Source organism: Centropristis striata, chromosome 24 (assembly GCF_030273125.1).
Source record: "Centropristis striata isolate RG_2023a ecotype Rhode Island chromosome 24, C.striata_1.0, whole genome shotgun sequence".
In the NCBI taxonomy this organism is placed as follows: domain Eukaryota; kingdom Metazoa; phylum Chordata; class Actinopteri; order Perciformes; family Serranidae; genus Centropristis; species Centropristis striata.
The window spans coordinates 3,446,212-3,466,515 of NC_081540.1; the positions used below are offsets into that span (position 1 = coordinate 3,446,212).

Below are 20,304 nucleotides of genomic sequence, written 5' to 3' on the forward strand. Positions count from 1 at the left end.
AAAGTGATTTCTATTCACCGACGCCGTGGTCCGGGCCGTCCCACTCTGTGCAAGGGACTGTTTGTGAGGTTGCTGATTTGGGAATAAAGGCTGAAAAAAAAAACACTTAAATGCAGCAGTGGGAGTACAGTCATTGACCTGAAGTCACCTGAGAGCAAAGGACAGGAACTAAATACTTTTATTTTCAGTTCTATGCAAACTAGAGAGCAAAGTTGATTTTAAAACCTGCACTGAAAAAAATTGGAGTGACATTTGCTTAAAAAAAGCTAGGCTAAGTTTTTCCACACAGAAAGTGTTTTTAATCTTTACTCAGGTTGTTTCTAAGTAATATTTATTTAATAGAACCACTTATTTTTGTATGAAAATAAACAGGTAAATTGCAGATTCACTGATGTCCCTCAATTACATTTTACTTGGAAATATCAACTAATTAAGCCAATGAACTGGTTTAGTGAATATTACTTGGAACGAATGATTCAATTTACATACAAAACTGAGGACACATAATAACAAACAATCACTAAGTAATGCACGACATGAAAAACTGATATTTTAAAGTAAAAGCACTGAATTCGTATTTATTTGTAGATTTTATAGAGATGATTGAAATAATAATTACAGGGCAAAAAAATATTTTTTCAGTGTACAAATACATGAAAAAAGTGGGAAAAAGTGTTGATTATTTACTAGATATTTTGGGATTTTTCTTGTCAAAATGTCTAAATATAAAAATAACCTACATTAAATAAACAATAAGACATTATACATTGGAATATAGGAATAAATCCTGCATTAAATAACAAATATGTCATAAAATATTTCTTAATAATGTGGATTTGTAAATGGCTGGAAAAAAAAAAATGAAACATACAGCATTACATTAGTATTACTGCAGCAAAGAAATTGATGTTTGTTGTGATTCTGATTTTGATTTTATTGGGTAGTTTAAGTGCAAATGAGTGGTTAAAACAGACGGACATGATGGAGGAAGATTTCCAAGAAAAAGAAAAAAAGGAAACATGCACAAATGATTGAGACGGAAACTTCCAGAGCTGAAAAAGTCAAGAAACAAAGCTAAATGTACCATCCAGCACCCCTCCCATCCACCCAAAAAGGACTTTGTGGCCCTTCATTCTCTGCCACGTCTCTTCCTGAGCACTTCTAATATTGTCTTATATTGCCGTGGTGTGAAATGACACGTAAAAAGCAAGAAATGCATCATGATTACATGCGAAATGACTTAAGAAATTGCCGTGTTATTCATACGCCATTTGGTGGCAGCAGGCTGTGAGAGGATGCTGCTGCAGCAATGTGCTTTATTCTGGCATTAAAACAAGTCCAACAGCCCTGAACCAGCAAAGGGAAGAGCCAACATGTGGGACTACTGCAACAAGTGCACCATTAAAAGGTGCAGTATGCAATTCAGCAGTAACAAGCCCTGGACTTGACCCAGGAAACTGGTTTTCGTGTCCCATGTGGAACCAAGAGACCAGTAGTTGTGTCTAGAAGTCGTTGTTTTAAAGCCCCTGTTTTTTTTTTTTTTTACACTAACCAAAGCTATGTTGTTTTATTACCAAAAGTTATCTTAACTTCTCCACTTCCTATGATCTTGTAAGTTTCAAGTCACAAGGCACTCTTGAGCTTCTGTTTGAGATGCAATCCAATCCAACCACTTTATTTATATAGCACAATTTTAGCAAACACAAGGTTTCCAAAGAGCTGCACAACAATAAACAGATAACACAATACAAAGAGATGAAGTCAACAATAGAGCACCATTTGAGTCTTTTTTAGTCCTTTAGTCCAACATAAAATGTGATTTGGAATCTTTGTTTTACTTTCAAAACACTATCATGCTCAATAACAAATTAGAGGTAAATTCACAGTAGGGCTCCACGCTGCTTTGTTTTTACGTCTGGATGTGATGAAGAAGTCATGCTTTGGCGCATTTGGAGACTCCAGAGGGTTAACTCCAATGTAAACCCATCGGCTGCAGTATTAGACACTATGTTGTATTAAGGGTGGGCTGGGGTTGTGGATGGGCCAAACAACCACGCACCTTGACCCAAGAGACTGGTGTCCCGGTCCCAAATGAAACAATGAGCCAGTGTTACAGTCAACCTAACCAAACTGTGTCCGGTAGTAGTTGTATTTAAGCCCAACCCTGCTCTTTTACCCTAACCATAGTCGCCTTGGAAGTTTATTTTGAAAAGCCACTACTCATGTAACTGTTAGAAAGTAACCAGGCGATAACTTGTTAGCCTCACCTAGCTCTTCTAACACCATAAACTAAATCCTGTTGAGGGTTATTGCTTTGACTTATTTCTGCATCATCTATTTTGTTCACAGCTGCTTCTGGTCATTTCATACTACGGTGCTGCAGGCGATCCGAGGCCATTTTATGATTATGCATCCTATGATTACTGACATGAAAGGCCCGTCGCCGCCCCATGCAGAGCTGTTCAAAGGTGAGCTCCTCACAGCTTGACACCAGTAGGCTATTACTGCTCCAGGCTGGAGAGCAGCAGCCAATAGCACAGGATTTAATGACCCTGGTTATATGAGAGGAATACTGACAAATATGGGAAATGTCAGTCCAAAGATCATATCTAGGTCTATAAATTACTTATTTGATGTGTAGATTAAAAGTATGATATTCCTTCGGGGGTCTTTTGGTCTGTTTAAATGCATAACTTGTATAGATCGAAGGTATAATAGAATAAACTGGGATTAAAGCTGCATAAGACTACAAATAGTCTTAGTGGTGGAGGGAAAACTTCCAGCAGCACACACAGAAAAACATAATTTTCATTTTATACAGGACATGGGCCTCAGGACAGATACATGGGCAACAAGAAAACAGCAAATGCATATTGGTCGGAGAAAGCAATATTTAAATTCAAGGTCAGCTCAAGTAACAATTCATAATTCATATATGAGCTCGGTTACATTTCCAAAGTAGTTAACATTGTGGTAAGGAGAGAGCAGCGTGCTCATGAATGATTGACAACCCTGGGCCTCGCCCTCCAGCTTCAGAGTTTGCTTCACTTATTTGGCCGTAAACAAGCACAGCATGACGTTGCAGAAACACTCTTTGCCCTTGATCCTGTGGCAGTGGTTATACTTTAGATTCAGCTCGAAAAAAGAAAGTTACATGATTTAGCCGTTACAAGTCATCCTGCAGCAACTGACAGCAGAGACGGTGAAACGTGCATTTGGTTATTGCCGTTATAGACTTTGTTTATTGGAGCAAATCAATCGATTATTTCCACAGGAATCTATCAGCAGGGAAGAAATGTGTGATGTAGCTTGTACATGACAGCAAACATCCTTCTAACAGACCCCCCTACTCTCCATATGTCCAGTATTAAACTTTTTTTCCTCTTTATGTCTTACGAGACAGAAAATTAATCTAAAAAAAAAAAAAAAAAGATGACCCTCAATTTTCTATTAGCTCATCAAATCTGTTAGAAGTCATATTTTCCTGCTTGCTCTTTCTAGGGTTGGAGGTTTTCCCATAATTTCTAGATCATTACTTCACTGGGAATATATTCTCGCTATAAGCGAAGAAGCTTGATTTAGAACATTAATTATTCAAATTTCATAATGTTTATGATTGCATTACGTCTTCAAAGTGCTTTGAGGTGGAATCATTTGAACCTCTCAGCAGCTTTAAGGATCACCTGCCTTTTTAACCTGTAAATCTAACGCCATTACTGCCACAGCCATAATTTGTGTTGAGTGCTAATTAGCAAAAGCCGGCGTGTTAACAGGCTAAACACAGACGGTGCATGTGGTAGATATGACTTGCAAATCAATAGCAGGTCAGCTCTGACACTGTGAGCATGTTAGCATGCTAATGTTAGCATTTGCAGTAGTTCAAAGCACTGCTGGGCCTCATTACAGCCACACAGAACGTTAGTAGGTTCTCAGGGCTCTATTTGGTCTAAAGTGTATGGTGCAATTGTACTTTTGCCAGTTAAACAGTGCATAAAAAGTCATTTTTGCACTTCCTTTAAAAGCCAGGCTGCCTGCAACTACTACACATCCAAAACGCCACATACACACAGTTCATGTGCCCTTTAAATAGCAGTAAATCCTGCACCATTGACTTTAGACCAGGATTTTCTTGTTTAATGGCTTTGTGCTGCCTCAATATAGCAATGCACCAACAGCACGTTATACCATAAACAACACTCTGCCAAGTGCTCATGCATATTGGGAAAAATGTAACCTTAATGTGCCAATGCACATTGTATTATTTGCATTTTTAAAACATCTACTTAAAACCTCTCCTGTCCTCTCCTCTCTGCTCTGTGTAAACAGCCTGCAGTTTTGTCTGATTTTAAGTGTCACATGACTGTTCGTCTCAGCACAACTAGGAAGCCATGATTGATTCTACTGAGGAGCAGAATTTAATGTTTTAAACAAGATTTAGTTATTCCATATGGTTTATTTTGGTGATGTGTCTTATTTAAGACATGTAGAATAAAGTGAGTGTGACATAAATATCACAATTTTAAGCTTCGTTTCTGTTACTTTTTTGAACAGAAACATTCGTGACCTATGATCTGTTCAAATTTTGACGATAATTCCTGGGTTTAGAACATTTACTGCCATCTGGATTTAAGTCGTGGGTGGTGGGTGTGAAATAAACAACTGCTTTGGTGTGAAACTGGTAATCATAGTTACATGACACTGTGCTCTGCTTTGCACCTGCTCTAACATTGGACATTAGTAGTGATCACTATACAGACACACAGGGTGTACAGACCTCTGCTAGAAATATTGATATGGCGTTGAATGTTGTTCCCAGAGTTTTGTGAGAATTCGGACATGTCAATTTCCGGCATTCATCTTATAATACATTGTATTTATACTCATTACTCCATTGCTTATTTTCTACTCGTCATAATATCCGTCAGAATCTGTCACAATGGTGGAAATATGAAGGTACTGATCAATTATGATGACTACCAATAAGGAAAGGAGCTCACATACAACACAACAGGATTGTCCTGTGTCAGCCAGTAGACTCTTAAGCCTTTATCGGGCGAAGAACTATGTTTGGTAACTTCAGTGGATATAAAACTGGGTCCCCATGTCTCTCTGTTTGGTCGTAGAACCACATGGATTTCTTCCAGCTAATCAGCAAAGATCAGGCTACGTCACAGACAGTGACACCATGACATCTGACCAATCAGTATGATAATAATATAATAATATTAACCTTATTCACCTTGACCTCTAATGTAAAAATGAAAAATTTTGAAAAAAAATCGACAAGAAGGGTTAGGGTTAGTAATAGTAGTTAGTAATATTTTGACAAAGAAGTTGTAAATTTACTAGATTAAAGTGGCAAATGTACAAGAAAAATGTTGCAGATTTAAGAGATTTAAAGTGGCAAATCTGCGCAAAAAAAGTTACAGATTCACGAGAAAAAAATGGGGAAAAAAGCAACTTTTTTCTCCCAGATTGACCACTTTAAATCTCATAAATCTGCATATTTTTTTCTCGTAGATTTGCCACTTTAATCTTGTAAACTTTTTTCTCAAAATATTACCCCCCTCCCCAGGGTCCCTATTTTTTTTTTTTTTTTACACATTCTGGCAGTATGTAATATCCTCCAATATTCTCTAGTGTTGAAAATTGGATTTTGCAAGTATTTCAATGAGTGCCCTATTAAGAGTTAATATCCCTCCACTGTACAGACTCTCTGCCAGTGTTGAGCAGCATTATTACATTTGCACAATGAAGTGCAAAGAAAAGACAAGCCAGTCTGAAAAAAAAAAAACTCTAAATAAGTAAAAAATATTGGTGGTTAACATAAATGGATGTTTTGGCATATGAGGCGGCGAGCCGCTGTGTTTCGGTGGGTGGGCCGGCATTGTTCATTCATGATAAATGTGCATTACACGCATGAGCGGCTATAAAGCGATTACACACGAGTTGAAAACGGTCGTCGGCTCCAACAGTCGCCGAGTGCCAGTGAAAAGCAGGCTGAAGTCCCGACATGTTAGCCCAAGCATATCTTGAGTTGTTTTGATGTTAAAAGCCATTTTAGTTCGGCTTCCGGTTGTTGCCCGTTTCCTCTGCCGTTGCCCTGAATCCCATCTTGTTGCATTAATAGTTATAGTCTCCCACCGGCTGGAAGCTACCTGCTCCTGCTGAGGTGGAGCTGCTGGCATGGTGTGAAGGGCTACTTGAGATTCCCTTAAAAGTCATTATCAATCTGTTTGTGCTGCTCCACATGCTTATATAGGGCACACTGAGACCTCAGCTCTCTCTGCTCCTCCTCCCATTTCTTTGTCGTCTCACATACTGTATCGCACACCGCCTCACACACACACACACACACACACGCATACTGACATTTGTGATTACAGTGATTACCAAGCGGTGAAATGAAGTCATATTTTGTTTCCAAATAACAGATTGTCAAAGCAACAAATGAATCTGCTCCCACCAGCGAAGCGAAATAGACATATTATTTTCAAATTTCAATTTATTTTCTTGTGAAGGCTGCTGTCTTGTGGGGCTGCCACTCACACAATTGTTTTGCTCAATAGTGTTAGCAATCAGCCAGTGAAACGTTGCCACAGTTTGTCAGAAGGGGCTTATTTTTCATCTGTCGCTGCCACTGTTGGAGAATGTGGTTAAATCACATTCAGACGAACGTTTGCTGTGTGTTTACAGAACTCGAATGAATGGTGTGAAATTGGCCGGACCCCTTGTGGAGCTCTGGGAGCTCCCATGATGCTTTGGTTCAGCCCTACATTATATCTTATCTGGTCTTTTTCCTGGCTGCTTCTGCATGGGAAGCATCAAGTGGCATGCTGAGATGTTTTTGACTGAGGTGGTCCCAGTGGGGCCATGCAGGGACGGCTTTAAGTGTGTTTGAGTACACAAACACATCAGAAAAACATTCAGTCTGTATCCACTGCAAATATCTGCTGTAATTACTAAAATTGCAGTATCTTACACTTTCTTACATGTTTGTGTTGAAAGCTTTTATTCCACTCACCAGACAGTTGCTTCAGGTCCTGCATCCTGCAGACACACAGACAGTCCTAGTTGAGGATAATGAGGGAGCCAATCAGATTCTGAGCCCCTGTGACCCGACTCCTTGGACACGCCCCTGGACAGCATGCTGCAAAATAAGAGTCCTTATTTTAAAATTGGATTGGGGAGCTATTATGCTAATTTCCAGGTTCATACATTTAGCTTCATGTAGCTGTGTATGTGGAATAAATATTGCAGACATGGGCCTGGAGCAATGACCATATATGGAAATCCTTCATAAACTGACATCAGTTTGGGCTAAGAGAAGAAAAAATACAGCAAACTCAGATACTTTACGACATTATTTGAAAACCTGGTCACTAAATATAGACATCAAACTTTGGAATAGTTGTAACATCTCAAAAAATAAAGTACAGAATTGTACCTTTAGGTGTACAATGACTTATTATTGGGGCAGTTCCCTCAGAAGTTACTATTTTGTACCTTTTGGGTACTTATTTGTACCCTTCAAGACCAATCTTGTACCTCTGGTGGCAATTCTGTACCATTATTTTGAAGTACAAAAATTGACCTTTAAAAGGGGTACAAAATTGGCCTATTTTGGGTATGTATTATATATATTTCTTGTGTTTCTACATTATACAAAAGACAAATACATTTTAAATGTATCTTAATGTATTTGTTTTCACATTTCAATTTAATTTCACTTTAAATAATGTAAAATTGTCCATTGCAGGCAAGTCCTGCATGAAAATAACACTTTTTTTCTTTTTTGACATAATCAGGTTTTTTTATTTTTACTTTCATTAATGCAGTTTTATATTAAGGTTTAACATTTTTATATGAATACACATTCACATTTAGGAAGATACCAAATGCAAACAATCAACTCTGTCTAAATACTGTATCTAAATATGAACAAAGACCTTAATATTTTTTGTTTAGTCATCTTTGAATGGACCGAACCTGTATAAAACTTAAACACACACAAAAATATCTCACATTCAGGCACACTTGAAAGGAAGTTATTAATGCCAGATTTTGTGGTTATACAATATAGGAAAAAATGACTTCTTTCCCCTATTCCTGTAAAAAACAAAGGCGTACACGGTGGGTCTTCCACAGCAAACTGCTGTAAAGAGTCTTCTATCATCACTGTCAAACTAATGATTAAAAATGGATCTACACTCATTACAGTTTCAGGCATTTCTCTGTCAGCAAAGGCATTGTCACAGAGAGGTAATAAAAGAACCGTGGAACCGGTGACAGTTACCAAGGCAAAACAATTTCTCTCTGCCTGAGATGCAACAGAGAACAAACAATTGATTTCACAGCGAGACTTATAGTTTATTCATTGCAGGGATATGGAACTGCCAAACTACAGGCTAACTCGTATGATTCCAAAATCCTCCAACAAAGCGATAAGAAAATCCCGACCCATGGCCCCGGTCTGATAATGTCTTATCCAACGCTATTTTAACCCAAAGCAGGTGAGGATTCGATTCTCTTAAAACCCTTAGGACTTGTAAAGATTGTTTCCTGTGGAAAAAGTTATTGTTTTTTCTCTCCAGCTCTTCTGTTTCAATGTCACAGAATCATAACAGAAACTTATCATTCATCTGGGATTTATTCTGCAGCTTTTCACTTCCAGTACAAAATGTGCTCACTTTGCAATTTGTTGAGGAGTACATTTACCTTCCTATTTATGATGACCAACAACCATATATATATATATATATATATATATATTTCCACATGCATGGATATATATATATTTGCACATGCATGCATATATATATATATTTGCACATGCATGCATATATATATATATATATATATATGTGCAAAAAAAAATATATATATATATTTGCACATGCATGCATGCATATATATATATATATATATATATATATATATATGTGTGCAAAAAAAAAATATATATATATATATTTGCAAATGCATGCATGCATATATATATATATATATATATATATATATATATATATATATATATGTGTGTGCAAAAAAAAAAATATATATATATATTTGCACATGCATGCATATATATATATATATATATTTGCACATGCATGCATATATATATATATATATATATATATATATATCTATATATATATATATATATGCATGTGCAAACAATTGCTGCAAATAAGCATAAACTGTCCAGCTTGGCTTTTTAAAACACATTGATCTCTTGACCTCTTAGACAGAAAGCGCCATTTTAAAAAAAGAGAGGAAAAAGAAAGAAAGAAAGATAAATCCCTGTTTATTCGCAGCCTGCCAGAGGTATTGATTGGATCAAAATATCAGGTCTGGAGATTTGTCCTCCAGGGTGATGCCCTCTCTCCGTCCTCCTTTATGTGTTCTTGCCACAGGGTTGTGGGGCTGTGTGGGCACTAAGACTTTCTCTGGTAAACAATGCATGCATGTGAAGTTGCACACAAACGTCTTTAATAGGCATGCAGAAAATTAACTGTTAAGTTGTTAAAATTAACTTTAACTTGTGTCCAGATCTCCTTATCTAAAGTTTCTGCTGCTTTATTGTGTTGTGAACCATCTCCCTGCTCCATGCCTGTAGAATGGTGGTAACTCTTTGTTATATTTACTTGAAGTTCCCTTTTCATCTTTCATTATATTCACACAGAAATTACTGGACACATTTCTGTATTTTCCTTGAGTCATTTAACCATTGCAGTAATTCAGTTTTCTTTGAGTTACCAGTTCCTGAGGGTTTCTGCTGAGACGTCAGTCTGGCCTGCAAAATGGAGACTCACAGGCTGCATCACTCTCTCTTAAAAGAAAGTGGAGGCTAATTGGACTGAACCATGTTCCTCCTGCAGCACGGGGGAGGGAGACTTTTGTTTGCTTTCTTTCTTTTGATATTAGTGTATTTTCCTTGTTGTAGTTATTATTTCTCTTCTTTCCTTAGTTTGATTAGATTGCATTAGGCTGACATATGTTATTGTAGTTTGTTCTTAGCACTTTGTTGGTAAAATGTCTATTGCTTTACCCCCCTGTGTGTGATAATGGCCTGATCAGCCACTATATAGAAGTCCCCCATGTGTCAGGAAGTCAGTTTTGATGTTCATCTCCTGTCAAACCCCAGCCTTAGTTCACTTCAGTTCTATTTTGTTGGGTCTCCCACAATGCTGCTTCTCAAACTACTACTCTCTTCAAACTACCATTTAATCCAAAAAGGCGGCAGGGACTGAGACGGGCTGAATGCAGTGGTGACCAAGGTTATAATAGTTTTGGATTTTTCATTAGTTTTTGTTTTAATTTCATTGCCATTTTTTGTTTTCAAATTCAGTTAGTTGTAATTAGTTTTTAGAGTGTGTTTGCTAGTTTTATAAATTTTTTTTTTTTTTGGAAAATGCATAGATTTAGTTTAGTTTTTATTAGTTGTAGTTTTTTTGTAATGGGGTATTTGTTTTGTGCGAGATTAAAAAAAGTCACAATAAATGCTTCCTTTATTTCCTTGATTATCCATCTCAGCCCCAATAAGTTTATTAAGGTGATAAAACCAGATAGATGAAATAGATTTCATATCAACCAAAAAGGTTTACGTATGAAAAAAGTTGACAAAGATGAAAATGAAGGACATTTTCACTATAATTTTAGTTAGTTTTAGTTTCAGTTAGTTATGGTTTCTTTAAAAACTCTCGTTTTTATGTTTATTTCAGTTAACGAAAATGTTTTTTCAATTCTAGTTTTCATTACTACGTTAGTTTTCGTTAACTATAATAACCTTGGTGGTGACCCACAGGTAAGGGTAGGCACCTGTCAATCAATATGACCACACCCTTAATTATGCAGTTCATTAAGTTAGGGTGAGTCACACTTGTCATGAACGGGGGACATGAGCTATTTAGGCTAAAACCGTTCTTTGCACCAGGCTGTTAGGTATGTATTTCTGCTGTAAGGTTTGGTATTTTAACATGGGCGTCAATGAGGATTTACTCGCTTTTGCAGCCAGCCTCAACTGAAGTTATGCATTGGCTTAATATTTCAGCTCTGGAGGTTTTCAGTTTTGTTTTGTATTTGTAAATATTCCAACTTTATTCCCAAAATCTCTCTGACCACAGATATACTGGATAAGTTTCTGCAAAAAGTTTAGTGCATGAGCAGAAACTTGTAGATGTCACAACAGGTCCATTAACTTTGAATACCAGTCTGATGAATGGATGCAGGAAACATAATGACGATTACTAATGCCTGAAAGTCTGAACTGAATTAAACACAAAGCTTTTACAAGGTTAAAGTTGCTGTATTTCATGGTTTTTATGGTCTTTTCATCAGGAGATTTTTTTCACCAGACACAGAAGAATAAAAAGTTAACACAAAAACTTTTGTAAAATCCAACAAATAATCACAAAAAAAAAGAAGCATTGAAGATGTAGTGGCTGTTGTGCCACAGTACAATGGATGAATCTGAAGCAGAACACAAGTCAAGGTCGACTTTCTTTCTTTGGCAGTGGGTTGCTGTTTTGCAGAGGGCTCAGTTTGTTGACAGTTACATAGCCCCAATGTCATAATCTTTTCTATATCTCTTAACAACACATACTTCTTTTCTTTCAATCATGCACGTTATTGTGCTGCAGGGTGGATCCACAGACATGAGTCATTTTTACTGTCTGCTCTCTACACTATCTAATGGACGTCATTAAGATTTTGCCTATTGTCACACTCAAGGTAGAGTTAAAGCCTGCATATAGTTTTGTTCAGCTTTGCTTTAACACTTATTGTTCTGATCTACTGACCAGTTGCATAACACACATCTATTAGCCAAGTGCGTGCAATGTTCGTCACCAGTGCCCACCTGCTTACTGCTGCTGCCAGCAAACCTATTCAGAGGTATACTGCAGAGAAAAATGATTTGTACTGTGAATTCCTGCACAAATGCATCAATGAAGCATTGCATATTCATTATACACTGTAAAAAATAATCTGTTTAATTTACAGTAAAATACCGGCAGCTGTGGTTGCAAGAAGTTCACCGTAAAAATACACTTTTTTTCTACACTAAATTTAAATGTAAATATCAGCAAAAACTGTAATTTAGACTGCATATTCCCATTATTTTTAATGTAATTGTGTCATTCATTCACACATTATGGTATTTCTCCATTGTTTCCTACAGTTTATGACAGCAAAAGTAAGTTTTGTGCTATTCTTTGATTTACGGCAGGGTTATCAAACTCAAATTCCGAAAAAAAAAGACACAAAATTATTTAAAAAAGACACATTATTACCAAAAAAGACACAAAATTATTTAAAAAAGACACAAAATTACCAAAAAAGACACAGAATTACCAAAAAAAGACACAAAACTATTAAAAATAGACACAAAATTGTTTAAAAAGACACAAAATTATTAAAAAAGGACACACAATTACCAATAAAAGACACAAAATTACCAAAAAAAGTAATTAATGCGACCTTCCATACACAACACGGTAAATTGACATTGATATAAAACTCACATCAAAGAGTTTGAGACCCATGATTTACGGTAATTAAAAGTATCTACAATGGTGATATACAATTTTTTATTTTATGCCCTATTTCTGATGTAATTTGTGTTTTACTGTAATTTCTACAAACATTTTTTACAGTGTACTTTAAAGGCCTGTATTATTTGGCACTGCAGTACCTCATGCACTGTGTCAGTACAGTTAGAAAAGGTGCAGAACTAGTTACCTGATTGTTTCCTTCTCCTGGTTTTCTGCTTGTTAAATGAAACAGGGGTACCGCCTGTTAGTGAAATCTAAACAGACACCAGAGTTTATCTTTACATGGTGAGCTGATTACCCAGCTGGACCAGTTTAGTCACTGTTTTACCTGTTCAATGTAAGCAAACTGCTCAGAGTATTTACACAGTAAGTCTCCTGTCTCCAGTGTTCTTGGGAGCAAGAACAGTGCTGCAAAAGAGACAGTTGAATCCAGAAATAGCATTGTTCTGTACTACAGTAGCTCCTTAATTTCCCAGGGGAAGGCATCCACTTCCCTTAGAAAGGCCACAAGTGACTCACCCACTCATAGAGAGGCTCGGTACACAGTAAAACTGGAGTGTGTGTCCCAGGCCGAGGCTGGGACAAACAAAGCCCTAACCCTAAAAAAACAAGCTGCAGCTCGGGCATCTTAAAACAAATCCACTTACTGAAAAAATTAACAGCCATCTCCAAAGAATGTATCCTTGTATAACCGACACTGAACTGTTGTGTTTTAATTTTCTTACATTACTGTGTCGAGCCAAAAGATAAACACTAAATGCTCTCAGTGATGTCATTCTCCATTCAATCTTTGAGTCTCTGTAGCAAAATACAGCTTGTGTCAAGGAAAGCAACATTTGTGTGATTAAATAAAGAGCAGTGTGAATGTTTTACTCTATAATCAACAGCAGCATTGGCTCCAAAAAGCCAGTATGGCAGTAGTCTCCTAATTCGAAGGCATCCCCTGATTCATCAACCAATTTTCTTGAAAGGGGATGATAACTTACAAAATAAACACTATGCTGTTTTTAAGAGGGGTTAAAATTAGAAATTGAGACCATAAACTCATAATAATAATAATAATGTGTAGTTTAGAAATCAAGCAAGAAGTAGTGTAACTTTCTCATAGATTCTATACAATTCTCCAGAGTCCACGAAAGCGGAGCACGACTTTTTCATGACGTCACGACGTAAAAATGAAGCAGCATGTTTCCCTGCTGTCAGCTTTTCTCTAAAATTTTGGCTTTTCCACAAGTTTCCATGTCCAATTTAATGCATTAACCCTTTTTTAGCAAAGGTTAAAACGAAAAAAAAAAAACACCTCGAAGTGTATTAACATGATTTTACTTTTTTTGCAGAGATTTTTCTAATTTAGCTTTGTGCATTTAGCTTTGTAATGCAATATTTTGTCTTTACTGTTGTTATTTTGTTGTTGTTGTTGTTTGTAATTTCTTTGTGTTTTGGTGTGTTTGTATGTGTTTTTTGTAACTGTGTGTGTGTTTTTGGTTTGTTTTTCATGTTTTATGTGTTTTTTTGTGTTTTTTTGTGTTCAAAATGTTGATCCAGTAAGTCAAAATGAAAAAAATAATCAGGTCATATAGGTGAGGTTGTGGTGAAAACAATGATACCAACATGTCATGGTAAAGATTTTTAAGTGGTTTACATACAGGCAGAATGAAAAGGAGTTAAAAACCGACAAAATAGCCCCAAACTCCAAAGGGTTAAATAATGTGAATGCTTAGACTTCTAAGGATTAAAAGCATTTCTGCAGCAGCTTCTCTCTCCAACCAGCCAGACTCTGTTTGTTGCAGCCTCTCTGTAAGAACACCATCGTGCCGCCACGTCTGATAAGACTCCATCAAAGTGGAAGGAGCTTGGAAGTCCTGTTCTTGCCTGTAGTCACACACACACACAGTATCCAGGCAGCGGGCCGTTACCTGTTGAGTGGCCACAGGTAGCTGCCACTCCACTCTCCATTCGCTGCGCTAATGCTAAGGTGAGGGGTGCTGAGAGAGAGCAGCACCCTGCCACTCCTGGAGACATCAGAGGAGCAGACAGGAGAGAGGAGGCTGCAGCAGCTAGCTCATTATTATCTAATGCATTTAAATGTTTCATTATACTTCACAACTGAACATTTTAACACTCGGCATTTCTCTGTGCACCTTTTCTCCTGTGATGAAGAATTTTATGTAGATGAATCTTAATTTTGTCTCATATGACACACTGCAGGATGATGTTAATGATTTTTGCAGTGTAACATTTGTCGGGTAAATATAAATGTAGAATTTTTTAACAGTGTTGCATGTATGTATTAATTGAGTTTGTTATTGTTTTTCTTGTATGTACTGTTTTTGTTTCTGTTGTTTGTATGTCATTTTCTATGTCTTTTTAGGGACACCAGGAAGACCAGCAGTCGCCAAGGCGTCAGCTATTGGGGATCCATTCAATAAATAAATAAATAAATGTCACACCTTTCCTTTTTAAAAAAAATAGATTTTTTAGATTTTTTATGAGAACAAAAACCTAAACAACATATAAGTGCTCTCAATATTCACAAATATATTGCAACAGAACCACCATCCAAACCAAAATGACTTCCAGTACCTCACGACTGACCTCACTCCAAAAAATAATAATAATAAAAGGAAAAAAGACAGCAATAAAAGAAAGGAGAGAAGAAGAAAAAAAAAGAAAGAAAAAGGGGTCTCAGTCGTATCAAAGTAAAATTAGAAATTATACAAATACACAAGACAATAACATTTTATGTCGATGAATCTTAATTTTGTCTCATATGCCACATTGCAGGATGATGTCACACCTTTCCAATGACCACTAAGCTATGACATTGGCTAATTTGTTTCTGATCAGCTGTAATTATTGATCGCTCTGCACTGGAACAACACTGTGATTGAGTTATAATGCATAACGGCACAGATACAGGAGTATAAAACTGCATGTTTAAACTTGTTCTATTTATCAAACTGTGGATGTATGAATTAATAATAAGAATGGTGCTGGAGTAAAAAAACAAAACACAACAACAACAACAAAAAAAAAAAAAAAGAGGGAGAAAAAAGCCGGCTCCATGCAGCTAACAAGCGAAGCGCTGGAGGGAATCTGAATGTTGGCCTGTATTGCGAGTTACTGATCTCCCGTCCCTGATGTGGTGTAGTTGATACTGTATGTGCCTCCTCCACTAACAGACTTTTTCTGTATTCTGCTCCCGTCACTTCATCTGGCACATAATGTGTTTGTCAGGCATGGAGGCCCCCAAGCTCGGCCAGGCTGAACTCCAACCATACGTCTTTCTTTCATTACTTTGTCATAGGGATCCAGTGGCCTCCAACTCTGGCCATTAATCCTATGCCAAGTCCCCACCTCGGAGTCCCATTCTGTTTGCAAGTTGAGCCTCGTCTTGCCATGGTAGCTCCACTGAAAATGAGGACTTTCATAGCCCCCGGCACAAATTATTGTTCCTCTGCACTCTCTCTTTTAGTAATCGTTGCTGAACCAGACACACAGGATGCTACGCTAATGCTAAAGCTGCACAGAGCACATCCAGTCCAATGAAAAAAGCACTTTCAAAAAGGTCATTAAATAGAGAATATGAGCGAAGGGATTTGAAGCTTTGGCTGGCACACAAAACCATTACAAGAATACTAACAGGAAGTAATGCTGCCTCTGTGTTAAGCCTGGCCAAACATGTCACAAAGCTATTTCTATAGAGACAACACAGAGATGGGATTGATCTTGATCTTCTCCGAGGCCCTGTTCACACCTGGAGTCACCATGTGATCCCATCAGATATGTACGTCAATTCACACCTGCTGGTAGAAAGCATCTCCACATGCACAAACAACACAGAGCCAGTCTACTCCTTCATCTGTTCAGGGGAAAAAAGCAAATTGGCCAAACAGGTAGGGGGGAGTGTGGTTTTCTCCAGCCAGTATTATACTAGTTGATGAGGAATTATGCAGAATTTTGTGCTGACAAACACCCCAGCAACACGTCCACAAATAGAAGTTGGAGAGAACTGTGTGAACAACAAAATAAGACAGAATAAGAGCTGCTAATAAACAGGGCATTACTACACATTTCACTGCTGCTGATCTTTGATTCTGGTTCAGGGTTTCTGAGTTTTCAGAGTGGTAAATCTGACTTCAGGGGCAATCCACATGAAGTTTCTGACAAGGAACGTGTCCACTTATGACCTGCTTCCCAAACACACATGATAATGCATAAATATAAAAACAATTTTTTAAAAAAACAAACAAACTGTATTTTGTGGTTACAAAACTAACTAAAATTATAGTGAAAATGTCCTTCGTTTTAGTCTTTGTCAACTTTTTTCATACGTAACCCTTTTGGGTTGATATGAAATCTATTTCATCTGTCTGGTTTTAGACTTAATAACCTTATTGGGGCTGAGATGGATCAGACAAAGGAAATAAAGGCAACATTTACTGTGATTTTTTAAAATCTGGCACCCAACAAATACCACATTACAAAAAAACTAAACTAAAACTAAGCGTTTTCCAAAAATTAAAACTAATTAAAACTAGCAAACTCACTCTAAAAACAAATTAAAACTAACTGAATTTGAACAAAAAATCACAACGAAATAAAAACTGAAACTAATGAAAAATACAAAACTATTATAACCTTGGTGTGGACAGACATCCAAACAATAAATAAGCAAAATTCCTAAATTATTAAAGTCACAAACAATCATTGTTGCCCCCAGTGAAACATCACTGCAGCTTCCTTAATGACATTTCAACTTTAGGAGCCTAATTATTCAATTAATTATAATTATTATTATCATGAATTAATTAATTAACCTGATAACTTTATTGACCTCAGAACAGATATAATTAATGTCCCTGACCTTTAAATGAAGCTAGTTAATCTCTGTTGATGAATGTCTTAAACAGTTGGCTGTTTATTGATGAAAAAGATATAAATATCAGTAGAATCTAGCAGGTAAAGGAGGAGAAAACCAGTGGTGGAAAGTAACTAAGTACATTTACTCAAGTACTGTACTTAAGTACGGTTTTGAGGTACTTGTACTTTACTTGAGTATTTCAATTTTGTGTAACTTTATACTTCTACGACACTACATTTTAAAGTAAATCTTGTACTTTTTACTCTACTACATTTAGCTGACAGCTTTAGTTACTTTATAGGTCAAGATTTAATATAAAAAACATGATACATTTAAAATGATTACCCATTTTATTTATATTAAAACTCATAACAGTATATAATGTAGTTAAAATGTTAATATTAATAATAATAATAATAATAATAATCTATTAATATATTTAGAATATATGAAACAATCTGAGTGGGTCCATTCTGCATTAAGAGTACTTTTACTTTTGATACTTTAAGTACATTTAGATGCTGATACTTTTGTACTTTACTTTACTTTACTTTACTTCAGTAAGTTTTGAATGCAGGACTTTTACTGTAGTGGAGTAATTTCACAGTGTGGTATTAGTACTTTTACTGAAGTAAAGGATCTGAATACTTTTCCCACTACTGGAGATAACAGCAACAAAAGTCCTTTTTTTACATTTCCAAATGAATATATCATGGAGCAAATTCCTGGGATTACTTCTTCCATGAAAGTGTGAATCACACATTAATATTTATTACATTAGTTATATAATTAGGTCTTGCTGTAATCGTTTAATGTTAACATCTTCCGTGCGATGAATAGTGATTTGCAAATTGAGGATAAACATGTGGATAACGCTGGAATCCTTGTGTATATATCAGCTTAATCTGGCAGAGAAAATCATTGAGAACATTAATAATTACATTGTGTTGTCAGCCATACTTACTCCATCCTGTGTAATGTGATGGTTGAAGCATTAACACTGTCTTAGCAGGATGAATAATTCATGATTTTAGCTGCACATATCCATTAAATGCTTGTTACCATTACTTGACACTAATAAATGTACATTATGATTGGGCTTGATGGCTGGAATCACAAAACAGAGGCAGAGGGTGGGAGACCTGAGCGTGACATAAGTGCAGATGGTTATGTAGAGCACTTTTTTTTAATAACATTAGCGTTCTAATTGCGACGAGGAAAAAGATGATTATCTTGGGTAAAATTAAACCATCGTCTGTTTTGGCCAGTCGCCAATCACAGGTCAAAACGAAAGCGATTTATCAGATTATTTCCCTGAAATGTTGTGCAACTAACAGTACAAGTTGAATATTTAATACTCTTGATTACATGGCATAACGTAATGAAACATTGATTCAGAGCTTGCTGATTTACTCACTCACTGGGAGTGATTGCCTCTAGAGATCATTTGTACATAAGTGGCAACAAATATATTCAATCCTCTGAGAGGGAGGTGAGTTGCATTATTGAGCATTGGGATTATCTTTGTTTACCGCATTGCTACCCTTAATCTCCCTTTATCCGGAATCCCCACCCTGAGTATGACAAATTTATTTATAATTTGGTTAATTTGTGTTAAGACGCGTGTGTACAAAGCAGCTCGATTTGCTTGAACGCCCTTCACTTTCCTCTCGGCGGCGAAAACAACTAGAAACACTCCTCACTCATCTGCTGTTTTCCCATGCATACCAATAGGCCCCAATCGATGGCATCTTTTAATTGAAAATAGATGGAGCCGTTTATATGCAGACTGATCTGCTGCACCTTTAACCCCGCTCCTCTCACGCGCTGCGCTTGCAGATGCACGCTCTACTTTTCACTCTGGAGTTTGTCATTTTTTTCCCGTGTGTTTGTTTTAGCATTTTGGCGTCCTTATTAGCGAGAGAGAGAGCGAGAGAGAGCGAGAAATGCTTTTTGGAAGCTTCTGAAAGGTGCTGCAGCATAAATATAAAATAATAAAATCACAAGTTGTGGCATCGTGGCGAGAACATGCAACGACTACGTCCCGTGGAATCCAAGAAAATGTCAGGAAATAAATGGATAAGTATGGATGAAGGTAGTGGACACAATAAAAATAGTAAGTATGTGAATGTTAAGTGATGTCAAATTCTGCCTTTCTTTAAAAAACATGGAATATTTAAAAAAGGAACACAAGCCAAGCCTTAGTTTATATTACGATATGTTCTTTATTTGTGGTTACAAAACAAACCAACTAAAATTATAGTGAAAATTACACTATAATTTAATTTCGTTTTCATCTTTGTCAACTTTTTTCATACGTAAACGTTTTTGGTTGATATGAAATCTATTTCATCTATCTGGTTTTATGACTTCATAACCTTATTGGGACTGAGATGGATCAGACAAAGGAAATAAAGGAACATTTATTGTGATTTTTTAAAAATCTGGCACCCAACAAATACCCCATTACAAAAAAACTAAAACTAATAAAAACTAAACTAAAACTAAGCATTTTCCAAAAATGCCAGGAAATAAATGGATAAGTATGGATGAAGGTAGTGGACACAATGAAAATAGTAAGTATGTGAATGTTAAGTGATGTCAAATTCTGCCTTTCTTTAAAAAACATGTAATATTTATAAAAGGAACACAAGCCAAGCCTTAGTTTATATTACGATATGTTCTTTATTTGTAATATTATGTTAATTTTATATATTAGTCTCACTTTAACAATAAAGTAAGTATGCATTGTACTCCACAGATAATACGCTACCTCAAAATAAACAATGATTTTATAATTTGATTTAGAAGTGAGAAGAAAAAATGTATTCAGTAGATTTTTTTTAAATCTGAGACACAAAGGGACATTTTTCCTTCACAATT

The 20,304-nt window shown here is 36.3% G+C and overlaps 1 long non-coding RNA gene across 1 annotated transcript in view; it reads right to left on the reverse strand.

Annotated features, from left to right (window-relative positions):
• Window positions 1–7,096, reverse strand: part of LOC131963109 (uncharacterized) — a 101,691-nt gene extending 94,595 nt beyond the window's left edge. The window contains exon 1 of the long non-coding RNA XR_009390003.1: window positions 7,025–7,096. This is a non-coding gene — a long non-coding RNA (uncharacterized LOC131963109). The remainder of the gene's footprint in view (window positions 1–7,024) is intronic.
• Window positions 7,097–20,304: the final 13,208 nt, after the last annotated feature.